Raw genomic sequence first — 17342 nt, 5'->3', positions numbered from 1 at the left:
TCTGATCCTATATCTTAAGGTCTTAAGGACATAATAAATAAGGAGTGAAACTGGAAAAAAAAAGCAAAATGCAATGCAATCATCAAGTTGTTCCATTCACTTAAGTAAATATGCATAGATAAGTCAGAACTTAGTTAAGTTCCCTGCAGGTAAGTATTATAAGACTCTGACACGTAAATACTACAGGAAAATAGTATGTGTAAACCATTAGCATCTGGTGTCTAATAAGCTGAAAAATAACATTCTATTTCAGCAAAGACCCGGCTGGTGGTGTAGTGGCATCAGCGCTGGACTTCGGGACGAAAGGTCTCGAGTTCGAATCCAGCTGGCTCCCCTGCACGCTTTCCATTTGTGCTGGGTTATGAGCTGGTGATCTCTTTGGAAACTCACCCGGCAGAAGGCAATGGCAAACCACTGCTGTAACTTGCCTCGTACACGGTTCCCCAGTACATCAGAGAGGAGTGGAGGGAAATTGTCCGCAAATTGGAGAAACTCCAGATGCAACGTACCTTTCCTATTTCAGCAAAATCATATTGGTACCTTTAAATGAACTTCTAAGCAATAAAACATTAATTACATTCTTCTGCTGAGGAATCAACAGGATGGATTTAGATAAATCTTCTTTAGCTCCTGACATAAACCTCTGACCTGTTGCAAGATGATGTGCTTTTCTATGTTCTACTTCTTGACTGCACAGAAAGTGACCTAATATGGATCTAAAACAGCTCATTAAAATAAAAGGTGAAATTATTTAACATAAATTAATTGCCTAAAAGGCAGAATAATTAGTTCACATTTCATCAACAGCATGCAGGTTAGTGTTCCTTTTGAAACTGCAACTTGATATTTTATCTTTTTTCCTTCTCTGTACAGTCCATTTATTTTTGTCTCCCCGACATACTTTTAAGTGTCTTAATTTGTTGCATTTTCTACAAGTTTCACCTTTAAATCTATATTGGTTTAGTACATGTGAGCCCCTGCCACAACACTAACAATTTTTCAGCCAGGCCAGTTCCTGTTTAGACTTTGCTGTTTTGCTCATACTCACTTTCATTCCTGACAACAAGTCAATTGTGTCTCTGTCTGCAGTTTCCATTGAAACAACAATTTTAACTGCTCTTTTAAATGTGAATCGTGCTTCAGTTAGGAGCCATTTTTGAATGGTTTCTTGTAAGATTCCACAAACTAAACAATCCCTCAGTGCATCATTAAGCCCACTATGAACTGACAATTCTCAGACAATCTTTCCAATTCAGCTGTATACACTGAACTGGACTCCCCTTCCTTTTGATTCCACTTATGAAACCTAAGGTGTTCTGCAATCAACAATGGTTTAGGTTCTAAATGTTCCTGTATTACTTTCAAAAAAGCAGCAAAGCTTATTTTGACTGTTTTGGTTGGAGCAGTTAAACTTTGAAGCTAACTGTTTGCTTTTAAACCCAATGCACTCAGCAAAATTGACATTCATTTCTTATTAGCTATTTAATTTGCTTCAAAATACTATTCAATTAGCTCAGTATACATGAGCCAGTTATCTATTGAACAATCAAAGGCATCTATCTTTCTGATGAAGCCAGCCATTTCTACTCTTTTTTATGATTATTATCATCCAGTACTCACTGTTTATGAACCCATGAATTCTTCTGTTTTCTGCATTTTTTATACTCCATTGTGTCTTCCTTTCTGAAGAACATGTGCTGTGCTGCTTTTTAAAAAATAACTCAAGTGTCTTGCTATGCTTCAACAGGTCAATAGTTGTCTCATATTCATTTTAAAAATACCCTTTCGTCACTGTTATGTATTGTAAATTCAAAACATTAAACTAAGTAAATGGAAGACACGGGAGACCAAAATGTGAGTCAAACTTCATGTTTACTTTATGTGTGGTGCATATGCATCACATGGTAGTGTCATGACATATGCAGTCCACATATTTTTACATAAAAATGAATTACTTAAACAAAGAATGTTTAATAAATATATTTACAAGATTACTCAAATATTAGTGAAATATTAAATACACAGCACCTCTCTTATCAGTTTCCTTCTTCTTCAGCCCTTTACCTCATTCCACCCATCATCTCGTAGCTTCTCACCTCACCCCCACACCTCCATCCACCACCTTCACCCTCATTTGTTTTCACCTACAACCTGCCAGCTTGTACTTCTTCTTCCCCAACCTTAATCTGGCTTCTTCCTGCTTTTTTTACAGTCCTGATGAAGAGTCTCAGCCCAAAATGTCAACTGTTTATACCCCTTCATAGATGCTGTCTGAACTGTTGAGTTCCTGCAGCATTTTGTGTGTGTTGTTTTGGATTTATAGCACTTGCAGAATCTCTTCTGTCTTTCATTTAATTATCTTCTAACATTACTGTGATCAAATGAACTATGTGATATACACAGCAACAAATACAGTAATAGAAAATCCTCTTCCACTTTCAAATTTGAAGATATTATCTAGGTATTTGTAATGTAATAGCACATTTTAGCTCCTGGAAAATCCAGTTTTATTTAGGGGAATTGGACTTTAAAATTAGATAGGAATTCTCAGGAGCAACAACAAAGTTTTAATTGATTGGTTTCAGACAAGCGTGCTTGTCAACAAAACATGCACATTTCCTCTATTAATATTGAGGAATATCTTGGGAGAAGTGGGATGGGCAAGGTCCCATCAGTTGTTTCCTTTTTGCAAACACATAAAATGTCTTGATATCCGATTTGACCTGCTCTCCCTGTTTTAGGTTATTGTTCATCAGCTCTGATGTAACTGATGCTGTGATCCACTCTGGCTCAGGCATCCAACAAACCCAAGAGGGATGGAACAAGTTCAAATAAGTAGAGGCATGCTGGAAACAGATAGTGGTGACAACCCCCACAGAAGTGTTTTCTGTTTCTGGTGTTGGAAATTCAGTCCAAAACTCTTACTTCTCTACAGGCTATCTAATATGAACAGAACAAATTTCAGGCTTTAGGCATTTGCAACATCCACAGGTGATGCCCAAAGAATGTCACAGCCAATGAGTTGAACATTTCTCTTGGGTGCTCATGGAACAAACTGTAGACCCCACAACTGGAACAGTCGCTGGATGTATTTAGCAAGTGTAAACTGAGAACAACAGAGTCTAACTTCAACTCCAAAATATTTGTATGTTGTGTACAGAAGAAAGCGCAACAGTGCTCTCTAAATCCTATTTAACACTCATTGTAAGTACTTTATTTTTAGTTGAAGAATTAGACTACTGAATGACTGATAAATAGGGAACCATATCAATGCACTAGAGTATTCTATATCAAGAAGGAAAGTTGAAAAATGCTTATGTTTAATAGCCATTTTGAAGAGACTTTAATACCGGTTGATTATAATGATATGAAGGGTCTTAGAATCAGAGATGAATGACGAGGATGGGGATATTTGACACACATTGACCACACAGTCAATAATTATTCTCCTTGGGAAGGCTGTAAATAGAGTTTCCTTGAAGTTGATACCTATCTACATCAAAGCACACTCCTTGAGTTGTCACAAATGCCAGTCCCCTTTGTTGATGCTATCCAAACAGCTTGTTAGCTTACACTTGTTATTTCATAGTTGTTTCACTATATTAAGATGCAAGGTCAGTACATTTTTGAGACAGCATGGGAAAATATAGCCTTTGACCTACTTCAGTTGAAAACTTGATTTAAAAGAGAGATTTAAGGTCAGCCAGTTTCCACAAAGAAAATGAAGTGACCTAATGAAAAATGATTACTTTGTTTTTCTTCACTGCACTGTTGTTTTCACAGATGATTCAAAATCCATCAATGAAGGTTCACATCAGGGTGAGTCAACAAAATATGTGCCATTGTAACACAGACTAACTTTGCAGATTTTCCCAGACAAACTGAACAGTTGTAGGCAGTAAAGTTTATGTTACTATGCACAATGTTTCCTTACAAAAGGAGCTTTTCCATTGGAAATAGGGGTGGAGAAATGGCAGACAGAGTTTAATCCACACATGTGTGAGGCTTTGAACTTTGGAAGGTCAAATGTACAAGGAAAGGTTATAGTAAATGACAGGAACCTTAGGTGGGATTTTGAAGTGTGAGTTGATATCTCCCTGAAAGGAACATCACGAGGACATATGGTGGTAAGGAAGATGTACGGTATACTTGCCTTCACAGTTTGGGTATTAAGCATAAAAGTTTGCACGTTGTGTTGCAGCTACATAAAATGTGGTTCGGCTACATTTGGAGTATTATGTGCATTTCTGGTTGGCATGTTACAAGAAGGATGTGGAGTCTTTGAAGAAGGTGCAGAAGAGGTTCCCCAAGCTGCTGCCTAGATCAAAGGGCATTAGCAAAAGAGTGGTTGAACAAACTTGGATTGTTTATTTCCAGTACTGGAGGCTGAGTGATGACAGACAAGTATACAAAATTATGAGAGGCATAGATGGTCAGAGCAGGAACATGCCCAGGAAAGGAGGGATTGGGTCAAATGCATTACAATGGGGCTAGCTCAGGAATGCATCTTGATCAGAAGGGATGACTTGGGCCAATTCCGTGCTGTACAATTCTATGCCTCTATGACTCATCTCACTAAGGCAAATACAGTAACTGAAGTAAAGCCACAAACAAAACATCCTTTAGTGAATACAGTCAACTAAAATGCAGCCCTAATGCTATATCAAAGTCATACCATATAAGTATTCAGTCATTAAAGATACACTTACATAACTTACATTACATAACAATCATAAAGAACCCTTAGAAATGATGCATGGGAGATATTAGAGTAGTGTCGGTAATGGGAAATATAAAGGGAGATTCTCTATATTGTGAGACAAGAAAATTTTTAGGTCAGAGATGTTGAAGACAAGGTTTAATAGAATATGCAGTAAGTATGTTGACAGCTAATAAGAAACTAGAAAACAAATTTAAGGTAATAAAGAAATGAAGGTGACATGAGATTAAATAATTTATAGTTTGAATTCTTATCATTAGGGATACACTGCTTGAGAAATTCCATGTAACACTCGAATTGATGTCAGATAAAAACTTAAACGGGAAGGAGTTGCAGACGATTGAAAAGCAGCAAGGGGAATGGAACTAATTTGGAAGTTTCACTCAATGCCCTTCTTCAGGATTCTATGAGGAGATGTCAATTTATGTTATAGGTTAACAAACAGGAGATTGTTATAACAGTAAGTTCAAAATGTTATTGTTGGAATTTTAAAGGTGAAGTGATATGGTAAAATATTTCTTACTGAACCTATTTCAAACTCCTAGGAGTGCATATCTTGTACAATGTTTCATGGTCCCAGAACACATCTTCAAGAAAGCTCACCAACACTCAATTTCTGAGGAGGTAGAAGAGAGCTTGGTGTACTCTTGGTGTACACAATTTCTGAGGAGGTAGAAGAGAGCACACCAAGACATGACCTTTCAGAGATGTGCAACTGAGAGCATTCTAACATGCTGCCTCACCCTTTGGTACGAAAACTACACTGCGGTGGACAGGAGGGCTCTACAATGGGCTGTTATAACTACCCAACACATCACTGGCACCAGCCTACCCACCATCAACAACATATATACAGAAAGATGCCAGAGAAAGGTTAACAATGTCATGAAGGATCCCACCAACTCTGCTCATAGACTGTTTGTCCCACTCCCATCATGGAAGATGCCACGTAACACTCATGCCAGCACCACTAGACTCAAAAATGCATTCCCCCAATCTCTCAGGTTGATCAACACCTCCACATGTTAACCCACCTCACCACCACTACATCCACATCAACCACTTTATCATTTCCTGTCAGTCACCTTATGTTCACATACTCCTGCACCTAGCGACACCTTATGGACATACAATCAGTCTATGTACATGAGCTAAACTTAAATATGTACACTCACACTCAATAGTTATTTGCACATTGCTTTTTTTACTTATATTTATTATGTTTATGCTCGTTGTGTTTTTTGTGCTGCATTGGATCTGGAGTAACAATCATTTTGTTCTCCTTTACATTCATGTACTGAAAAATGACAATAAACAGTCTTGAATCTTGAATTGTGAATCTCCAGATCAGTTGTTTGGCAGTTCTCTAATTTGTTCTTTAGCTTTGATTGTCCAGACTTCATCCTGTAGGGTCTGATAATTATAACTTGTTTGTCTACAATGAAGAGAGATCAAAATGCTTAGCCCCATTCAACCACTTCCTTTATTCTCATTCATTGCAGGAATATGTAGGGGAACAGCGCATGAAGTTTGAAAGCATTCCCTTCCCAATGAACATCAAAACGGTAAAAGTTTGGAGATCATTCACCAGTACATCCTTGAACTTGTCTGGAAGCATCAGTTTTTGCTCTCTGGGATATATGTATTTGAAATATGCTGCCTCATACTTCACCGGAGCCATTGAATCTGGATGTATGTGGCACAAAGGTTATAAATGTGTTGCTTTAGATAAGTACAGTGTACTTAGTGGATCTTAATGTGAGGGAGGCTGAGGTCACACACATCCATCCATAAGAGAAATTAAAGGGCAGATTATTATCTGAAAGGAAGGAGACTGCAAGTGAAGTGAAGAGATAGATCTAGGTATTCTAATGCATGAATGACAGAAGAGTTATCATTCAGGTTCAGCAAGTACAAACATGAGAAAATCTGCACATAACAGGAATTCTGCAGATGCTGGAAATTCAAGCAACACACATCAAAGTTGCTGGTGAACGCAGCAGGCCTGACGAAGGGTCTCAGCCTGAAACGTCGACTGTACCTCTTCCTAGGGAAAATCTGCATATGCTGGAATTCGAAGGCAAAACACACAAAATGCTGAAGGAATTCAGCAGGTCAGGTGGCACCTATGAAAATGAATAAACGGTTGATATTTCGGCCTGAGACCCTTCATCAGGACTGGAAAAAAAGGATGAGAAGTCCAGTAAGTAGTTAAGAAGGCAAACAGCATTTATGCTTTCATTGCAAAGGGCATAAAATAGGGAGATACAGTATATTTGCAATTGTACAGAGTGTTGGTGAAGGCTCACCTGGAATACTGTGTACAGTTTTTGTCTCCTAAAAAATGATACAAAAGAGGTACACTAGGCTAATTTCTGGGGTGAAATAATTGTCTGCCTAGTGTCGGTGGCCACCTTATTAGGTACAGACATGAAACCTGGTGTTGTCTTCACCTGCTATACCTCACCCACTTCTCATGTTGTGCATTCAGAGATGCTCTTCTGTACTCCAGTGTTGTAATACATGGTTATTTCAGTCACTGTTGCCTTCATGTCAGCTTGAACCAGTTTGGCTATTCCCCTCTGACCTCTCAGTAACAAGGCATTTTCACCCACAGAACTGCTGCTCACTGGATACATAGAAACATAAAACTTTACAGCACATTACAGGCCCTTCGACCCACAACGTTGAGCCAACCACGTAATGTACTCTAGAAACTATCTAGAATTACCCTACCACATAGCCCTCTATTTTTCCAAGCACTGTGTACCTACCTAAGAGTCTCTTAAAAGATCCTATTTTACCCACCTCTGCCGCCATCACTGGCAGTGCATTCTATGCATTCACCACTCTCTGTGGAACAACTTACCTCTGACATCTCCCTTGTACCTACTACCAAGCACCTTAAAACTATGCCCCCTCATGTTAGCCATTTCAGCTTTGGGAAAAAGCCACTGTTATCCACAGGATCAATGCCCCTCATCATCTTGTACACCTCTACTTGGTCACTTCTCATCCTCTGTCACTCCAAGGAGAAAGGGCCAAGTTCATTCAACCTACTCCATAAGACATGCTCTCCAATACAGGCAATATCCTTATAAATCTCCTCTGTACTCTCTCTATAGCATCCACATTCTTCCTGTAGTGAGATGACCAGACTGTACATAGTACTCCAAGTGGGTCTAACTAAGCTCTTATCTGTAACATTACTTCATGGCTCTTGAACTCAATCCCACGGTTGATGAAGGCCAACACACCATATGCCTTCTTAACAATACCCTCAACCTGTGCAGCAGCTTTGAGTGTCCTATGGACATGGACCCCCAGATCTCGCTGATCCTCCACACTGCCAAGAGCCTTAACATTGAAATTATATTCTGTCTTCAAGTTTGACCGAACAAAATGAACTACTTCACACTTATCTGAGTTGAACTCCATCTGCCACTTCTCAGCCCAGTTCTGCATCCCATTGATGTCACGTTGTAACCTCTGACAATCTTCTAGACTATCCACAACACCACCAACTTTTTGTCATCAGCAAACTTACTAACCCACACCTCTACTTCCTCATCCAGGTCATTTATAAAAATCACAAAGAGAAGGGGTCCCAGAATCGATCCCTGTGGAACACCACTGATCACCGTCCTCCATGCCTCAATACTTTCTGAATGAGCCTTGCATGGGGAACCATATCAAGTGCCTTACTGCTCTACCTTCATCAATCAGATTATTCCCTGAACATTTGCCACATTTCTACCATGCATTTCCCTGAGAACATCTGCTCCCAATTTATGTTCCCATATTTCTGTCCAATAGCATCATATTTCCCCCTGCCCCAATTATTATTTTTATTTTGTTTGTCTCACCATTCTCCATAAACTCTGGAGACTGTTGTGCACGGAAATCCCAGGAAATCAACAGTTTCTGAGATAGTCAAACCACCCGGTCTGGCACCAACAATCATTCCACAGTCAAAATCACTTAGATCATATTCCTTCCCTATTAAGATGTTTGGTATGAACAAGAACTGAAACTTTTGACCATGTCCGCATGATTGGCTGGTGAGATATTTGCATTAATGAGCAAGTGTACAGGAGTCCCTAGTAAAGTGGCCACTAAGTGTATGATTAGATTTGGAAAGTACAGCTTTGAATAAGTTGAAGTTTACAGTGTGTGGGAGCAGAAAGAATATTTGAGAAGTTGAATCTGTAGGCAACAAAGACATAGATGAGGGTTTAAGTAGCATGAAGTAGAGTAGACACATACCCTGAAACCTACTTTGGTGAAAAACCACCACTGCTGATAGTATGAATAGTCTGGTTAATTTAACATCCCAGAAATGGGACTAGTAGCCTAAAAGTATAAATAGGAATCAATGATGGATTTTATCCAATGTAGTTAATGACAATAGTTTGGGAAAAGATTCGAATCTAAGGGGAGAATATTATTTACGGGATACGGTGGTCAGTAAAACCGGCCAGGGGTTTAGTTTCATCAGCACTGGACTTCAAGGCGGATGGTCCTAAGTTCAAATCTGGCCAGATCCCAACCTGGGCAGCAACAGTATCTATGGAGAAAAAAAGGCCTGGCAATCTACTTCCATATCTTGCTGTGAAAACTCATAGGTGAAAACCCTATAGACAATTACACTATAAGTCAACAGTGACTTGACGGCACTCAACAACAGCAACAAGGTGATTGGTATTTTTAATCATAAAGGAGTAAAGACATGTGCCACGTTGGCAAGATGAGCTCAGAGTGCACTTGAGGATAGATGTGAAAATAAAATGAGAGATACTATGAAACTGTGCAAGTAAAATCGTGTTTCTATGCCATGGGGGACGGTTTCAAATACAAGTACAAGCTGTAAATTGATAGAGTGGGTAAAATGATGGTACTGCGGCTATCTCTGGTGACCTGGGTTGAACTTAGACCTCACGTACTGTCTGTGTAAAGTTGGCATTTTCTCATGAGTTTCCTTCAGGTGATTCTGTTTTTTCCCACATCACAAAGAATAGTTTGTTTATTGTAAAGTTCTCCAAGTGTTTCTAATGGCAAAAGAATCAGGAATTGTGAATGGACATATGTGGGATTGCAGAGAAATTTAGAGGTAGGGTATTGATAGGATTGCTCTGAGAGTTGGTATTGACTCAATGGGCCACTTATTTCCTTCTTTGTTGTAAATAAATGTGAGAATATGGCAAAACTATTGTTAATGAAAAGATCTAACAGTACAGCTAGAAATGTTACTGCAATAAAAATCTAGGGAAACAAGTCCTTCCTGTATTTAACACACACAGAATGGTGGAGGAACTCAGTAAGTCAGACAGCATCTATGGAGAGGAATAAATAGTCAACATTTCTGATCGAGACCCTTCATCAGGACTGGAAAGGAGGGTGGGGGGAGAAATTACCAGAAGTTGGATAATTTCTTTGGGTGTTGGGGTGGATCTACGTCTCTGCCAAAGGAGATGTAAGGCGCTCCTTCCCTCCGCTAGCCTGCAGGTCAACTTGGGCAAGGTGGAGCACCTGCTTATCTCCCTGATCAGGGTCACATGTAGCCATGGAAGCAAGAGGTGTGTAGTCATTTGAGCAGCTGGTGAATTTCACAAGTCCTGGTTGTGTGACCATTGACGTTAAGCAGGCAGTCTCTGAAGAGTGTTGATAATGATTGAGGTCACCGGTCTTGTAAAGACACTATGTTTCTAAGACAATGGCAAATCACCTTTGAAGAAAAATTTGCCAAGAACAATCATGGTCACCATGATTTTCTACGCCATCCAACATGGCACATATTGATAATGGTGATGGATAACTTCTTATTCTGGCTTCTGCCCCTTTCCTTTCCAGCCCTGGTGAAAGGCCTCATCCCAAAACATTCACTGCTTATTCCCCTCCATAGATGCTGACTGACTTGGTAAGTTCCTCTAGAATTTTGAGTGTGTTGATGAAGATTTCCACCATCTGTGGAATCACATGTTTATTATTTCATTTCCTTTCTTTTCTGCTTTAAATCATGGCAGACCATAAATTGTGAATTTTCTTAACCACCTTTCTATCAATTAAAGGCAAAAATTTATCATGGAATCCTAATGGGATTAAAAATACTATTTTACCTTAAACACAAGAAAGACTGCTGGTGCTGGAAATCCAAAGTAACACACACAAAATGCCCGAGGAACTCGGCAGGTCAGGCAGCATCTACGAAAAGAATAAACAGTCAACATTTCAATGTGAGACCTTTCTTCAGGACTTACAAGGAGGGAGGAAGATGCCAGAATAAGAAGGTAAGGGGAGGAAAAGGAGGCTAGCTGGAAGGTGATAGGTGAAGCCAGGTGGGTGGGAAAGGTCAAAGGCTGGGGAAGAAGGAATCTGATGGAAAAGGCAGTGGACTATATGAGAAAAGGGATGGAGGAAGGGACTCAAGGAAATAATAGGCAAGCGAGAAGAGGTAAAAGATCAGAGTGGGGATTTTGTTTGTTAGAAGGAGAAATCTATATTCATGCCATCAGTTTAGAGGCTACCCAGATGAATACAAGGTGTTGCTCCTCCACCCTGAGGGTGTCCTCATCTTGGCACAAGATGGTGCGGAGGTGCTCGATGAAGCAGTCTCCTAATTCACGATGGGTCTCGCCAATGTAGAGGAGGCTATATTGGGAGCACCGGACACAATAGACAACCCCAGCAGATTTGCAGTTGAAGTGTTGTCTCACCTGGAAGGATTGTTTGGGGCCCTGAATGGAGGTGAGGGAGGAGATCTTGGGCATGTGTAGCAGATAGGCCGCCTGCAGGGATAAGTGCCGAGAGGGAGATCAGTGGAGAGGGATGAATGGCCAAGGGAATCACAGAGAGAGCGATCTCTGCAAAAAGTGGAGGGGGAAGTATTTAGCGGTAGGATCCCTTTGCAGATGGTGGAGCTTGTGGAGGATGATGTGTCAGATGCAGAGGATGATGGGGTGGTAGGTAAGGACAAGAGGAACTCTATCACTGTTAAGGTGGGGTGAGCATGGATTTTCGGGAAATGGAGGAGATGCGGGTGAGGACACCATCAATACTGAAGGGAGAGAATCCCTGTTCTTTGAAGAAGGAAGACATCTCTGATGTCCTGGAGTGAAAAGCCACATCATGGGACAGATGAAATGGAGGTGAAGAAACTGAGAAAAGGGAATGGTATTTTTACAAGAGATAGGGTGGGTAGAGGTATGGTCAATATAACTGTGGGAATCAGTAGGTTGAGAGCATATCTCCAAAGATGGAGGCAGAGGGATTGAGAAAGGGAAGGGTGGTGTCAGATGGAAGTGAATTTAAGGGCAGAAAGGAAGATTGAGGCAAAGTTGATAAAATTAACAAGCTCAGTATGGGTGCATGCTGTCATCAGTGTAGAGGAGGAAGAGTTAGGGAGTATTACTGGGGAAGGCTTGGAACGTGGACTGTTCCACGTAGCCAAGGAAGAGGCAGACATAGCTGGGACCCATGCAGGTCCCCATGGCTACCCCTCGAGTTTGGAAAAAGTGGGAGGAACCACAGGAAAAATTGTTGAGGGTGATGGCCAGTTCTGCCAGATGGAAGAGGATGGTGGCGGAGGGGTCTGGTTGGTTAATTTGTTGAGAAAGCAGCGGAGAGCCCTGAGGCCTTGTTGATGGTGGTAGAAGTGTATAGGGACTGAACATCCATGGTGAAAATGAGGCAGTCAGGGCCAGGGAATTGAAAGTTACTGAGGAGATCGAGGGTCTGAGAAGTGTCACGGATGTAGGTGCGAAGGGACTGAACCAAGAAGAATAGAATGGAGTCCAGGTTTGAGGATATGAGTTCAGTGGGACAAGAGCATGCAGACAATAGGGCTGCCTGGGCAGTCCAGTTTGAGGAATCTGGGTAGGGGGTAGAAACGAGCAGTGCAGGGTAAGTTAAATAAGAGATTGTTGACAGTGGATGGGAGTTCTTCTGAGTTGATGAGGTCAGTGATGGTGTCGGAGACAGTTTTCTGCTGGTCTGGAGTGGAGTCCTCTTCTAGGGGTAGGTATGAGGAGGTGTTTGAGAGTTGCTGCCCAACCTCAGCAAGGCAGAAGTCAGTGCACCACACTACAACAGCACCCCCTTTGTCTGTGGGTTTGGGTTTGATGGTAAGGTTGAGATCAGTAAGGAGAGAGTTGAGTTTACTTTTAGAGATATTTTTCAATAATATTAGTTAACTGTCTTCTAAATTTCAGCATGAATGTAATGGGACTGTAAGCACTGACCACCAAATTGGCTTTCATTGAGTCCAGATATTGCACAGGTCAAAACTCTATGATGAAGATTAAATATATCCTTATTACAAGATCATAAATATACTGATATAATTACTAAGGAAATTAAAACATTTTTCATAAATAACTTACAATGTCCTTTTTTATCCATAGGAAATTAAACTATGGGAAATGTAGCGTTCAGCCGGTCAAATTAAGAACACAGCTCTGAATTCCTCCAGACTCTGTGCCGCCACTTCACTGGAACTTTGCTGGGATGGTGGCAGCAAATCTGATTACATCCAATTACGTGTATTACCAGTGGATCTGTCAATATCATACATATGACCTTGTCTCTGAGCTTTGGAATTGTGTCTCTGTGCAGCCACAATTCTAATGTGATTAGGGTGGTGCTGTTGGGGGAGCTGGGGGTCATACTCACAGCAGCAAAAGGCTTTCGACTCAGAAACCAAAGCTGAAAAACCTTGATATTTGCCATAAAATTCAAGCAAAAGTTCTTAAAATACATGGAATATTGACCCTTGCTTTTATAATACAGGCAGAAAACAGCAAACCAGTCTCAAATGTAAAGCTATCTTGTCCACTAATTAAGGTTTTAAAGTTTATTGCTACAAAAATACGCTACTCGAAAATAGAGGCGATCCACTTTGAGAAAGCTAGCTTTAGGGATGAGTAACTATTTTGTTCGGTGTCCTGAGATGGGTCACAATTTTACTTTGCAGCAGATTCCTTTGCTCTTTTTCCAGTCTATTTTGTTCAGAAATGTAGTCAGCTTCCAGGAAAAGTTAAGGAATTTTGATGGAATTATATAAGCACATAAGCTATTTTCATTCAAAATCTTCTGGCCCTAAAGACTAGGAGCGGAAGGGCGGTGAAAAATCTTCAGTCACGCAGAAGTACCAGAATGTGGAGCAGTATCAGCTGGATCTGGACTACTCCTCTTTCATATTAAATCTATCCTTTAAAATTAAGACAGGGTCAGCTGTAGACAATCTTTCACCTGTGCCACACCATGCAATGGCATCTATAGTTCCTAAGAGTCCTCAAGCATTTTTCCCTTTGAGTAATGAGTCACATCAGTTAGAATTCACATATAAAATCTTGCCCAAAATTTCTTCCAAGGAAACACATAAGGTCCTCACGAAACATTTAACATTCCATCATCCCACTTTCCAGCTGCGAAACAATCAGACAGAATAGGGAATACTGCCCAGTTTATTAATTACATGGAGAATAGTGGCACAAAGAAGATCCAGCCTTTCTGGATATTTTACTAACTGCCATTTTAGTGAAAATCAATGCCTGGGGAGTTTGTTGTTGATGATGCATTTATTTCAGAATGACACCATCCACATTGGTCTTTTTATTCAACATTTGCATTTGTTGCTGAAAGCTGTATGAATGGCTGCTGACAGGGGTTGACTGCACTGAGGAAGAAACCATTGATAATGCAGCACATGTGGAATTTGCCAAGGTGTAGAACAATACATCATATCAATCCAATTAAACAAAAGTACTTCCCAAACTAACACTAATTCAACAGAACAGAGGATCAATTGTTCTCTGTCCACCCAACCGGAAGAAACAAGGAAAGTGGGCTCTAATCCTCTGTTACTGTTCTGTTCTGAAAGCTGTATCACCCTAGCCTAGTTTGCTAGAGCATTAAATCCTCAGCCTTTGATAAATGTTGAACGACTTGCACAAAGATTTTTCTAAACACTCTGTGCACAAATCAAGAAAGGACTCCTTCAATGGATATTGGAAAGACTGTTTTTTATTTTTAGAATCTCCCCCTCAAAAGTTAATGTTATTTATTTGAAAATGGAAATGCTAATGGTAAATAAACTCCTTATTTTAATTCAGAGAAACATTTTCCTCCAATGAACAATAAAATTATTAGTCTGTAGTACCAAGTGCCCAACATCGCCATCTCTGCTACCCTATTCCATATAAGCTAATTATTACTGTGTTACAACAAAATCCAGGGTATATCATCTGCCTCATCAAGTGTAAGGGATAGGACAAAAAAAGACAACAGGGGACACCACAATAGCGTAGTGATTAATGCAAGTGATTATTACAGCTGGGTGCATCGGAGATCGGAGTGCTATTCTGATGCCATCCGTAAGGAGTTTGTACGTCCTCCCCGTGAACACGTGGGTTTCCTCTGGGTGTTTTGGTTTCCTCCCACATTCCAAAGACGTACTGGTTGGTACGGTAGGTTAATTGGTCATTGTAAATTGTCCTGCGATTAGGCTAGGGTTAAATTAAGTGGGTTGTTAGATGGTGCGTCTCTTTGGACCAGAAGGGTCTGTTCCATGCTGTAACTCTAAATAAATAATTAACAAAACTGCAGATTCTGGAAATCTTGAAATTAAAATCACATTGGAAATATTCAGCAGGTCAAGCAGTATCTGTCGACAGAGAACTAGAGTTGATATTTCAGTTTGATAATACCAGGCTTATCAATTTACATATTTCTTTCATATTTTATCTCAATATTCAGAATCAGAATCAGGTTTATTATCACCGGCATGTGACGTGAAATTTGTTAACTTAGCAGCAGCAGTTCAATGCAATATATAATCTAGCAGAGAGAGAGAAAAAAAATAATAAAAATAAAACATAATAACTAAACAAGTAAATCATATTGAATAAACAACACACATAAAAGTTGCTGGTGAACGCAGCAGGCCAGGCAGCATCACTAGGAAGAGGTACAGTCGACGTTTCAGGCCGAGACCCTTCGTCAGGACTAACTGAAGGATGAGTGAGTAAGGGATTTGAAAGTAGGAAGGGGAGGGGGAGATCCAAAATGATAGGAGAAGACAGGAGGGGGAGGGATGGAGCCAAGAGCTGGACAGGTGATAGGCAAAAGGGATACGAGAGGATCATGGGACAGGAGGTCCGGGAAGAAAGACGGGGGGGGGACGGGACCCAGAGGATGGGCAAGGGGTATAGTCAGAGGGACAGAGGGAGAAAAAGGAGAGTGAGAGAAAGAATGTGTGTATAAAAATAAGTAACAGATGGGGTACGAGGGGGAGGTGGGGCATTAGCGGAAGTTAGAGAAGTCGATGTTCATGCCATCAGGTTGGAGGCTACCCAGATGGAATATAAGGTGTTGAATCATATTGAATAGATTATTTTAAAAAAGTGCAAAAAACAGAAATACTAGATATTTTTAAAAAGTGAGGTAGTGTCCAAAGCTTCAAAGTCCATTTAGGAATCGGATGGCAAAGGGGAAGAAGCTGTTCCTGAATCGCTGAGTGTGTGCCCTCTGGCTTCTGTACCTCCTACCCGATGGTAACAGTGAGAAATGTGCATGCCCTGGGTGCTGGAGGTCTTTAATCATGGATGCTGCCTTTCTGAGACACCGCTTCCTAAAGATGTCCTGGATACTTTGTAGGCTAGTATTCAAGATGGAGCTGACTAGATTTACAACCCTCTGCAGATTCTTTTGGTCCTGTGCAGTAGCCCCTCCACACCAGACGGTGATGCAGCCTGTCAGAATACTCTCCACGGTACAACTATAGAAGTTTTTGAGTGTATTTGTTGACATGCCAAATTGCTTCAAACTCCTAATAAAGTATAGCTGCTGTCTCGCCTTCTTTATGACTACGTCAAAATGCTGGGACCAGGTTAGATCCTCAGAGATCTTGACACCCTGGAACTGGGGATATATTAATCTATATCCAATGCAAGCACTTGCTTCAAAATATTTTACTGAACCAATAAATATATTCTAGTTTTCTTTCATGTGTTCATATGTTCTGAATAGTCGAGCTTTTTTTTTTGCTAACTGACTTCTGTTGTAAACCTTATTTTATTATTGTTAATGCAGACGTTATGGGAATCACTAGAAGAACGTGCTCAAAGAGGCCAAATATCCAATGACAATGAACAAGTTTATAAAAGTTCAACTTCAATTTAATTTTCAGTATTTCAGCAGAGGACCACAAATACTTCTGCAATTCACGGCTAATAGAGTGGTAGTGCAGAATCATTGATCACATTGCCTTCAGCTCTCAAAGCGGCCAGAGAGCAGGGAAGTGCCTCATGTTTGCAGACCATATGATTTGTTTTCTTTTAAATAGAACTGTGCACCGTTAAGCTAAAACTAGTCACTTCTACAGTACCACACTCCAAAATCTGGCATATTGTATTACTGTAATATTAGATATATCATATCTAAATATGCAAAACACAATTTAAAATAAATAAAAATACCAGATGGAATTTCCTCAGACTGACCACCGTTACTCTGCCAGAAGTGCAGTAAAAATTCTGTTTGCTCTGCACCTCTGGCATAGCTACATAAATAGGTTTTGAGGTTACAGTGCGGGAGGAGCAGCTCTCATGAAATTCTTGGCCACCGT

The 17342-nt window shown here is 40.4% G+C and overlaps 1 long non-coding RNA gene across 1 annotated transcript; it reads left to right on the top strand.

The window, feature by feature from the left end:
* Positions 1 to 3786: 3786 nt before the first annotated feature.
* On the top strand, positions 3787 to 13269 carry LOC134355207 (uncharacterized). The gene is made up of 3 exons (XR_010019983.1): positions 3787 to 3819; positions 6223 to 6285; positions 13120 to 13269. It is a non-coding gene; the product is annotated as an uncharacterized LOC134355207 (long non-coding RNA).
* The last annotated feature ends 4073 nt before the right edge of the window (positions 13270 to 17342 follow it).

This window comes from Mobula hypostoma, chromosome 12 (genome assembly GCF_963921235.1).
Source record: "Mobula hypostoma chromosome 12, sMobHyp1.1, whole genome shotgun sequence".
NCBI lineage: Eukaryota > Metazoa > Chordata > Chondrichthyes > Myliobatiformes > Myliobatidae > Mobula > Mobula hypostoma.
Note: the sequence above shows the minus strand (reverse complement) of the source record. Positions and strands in the feature narration are given on the sequence as shown.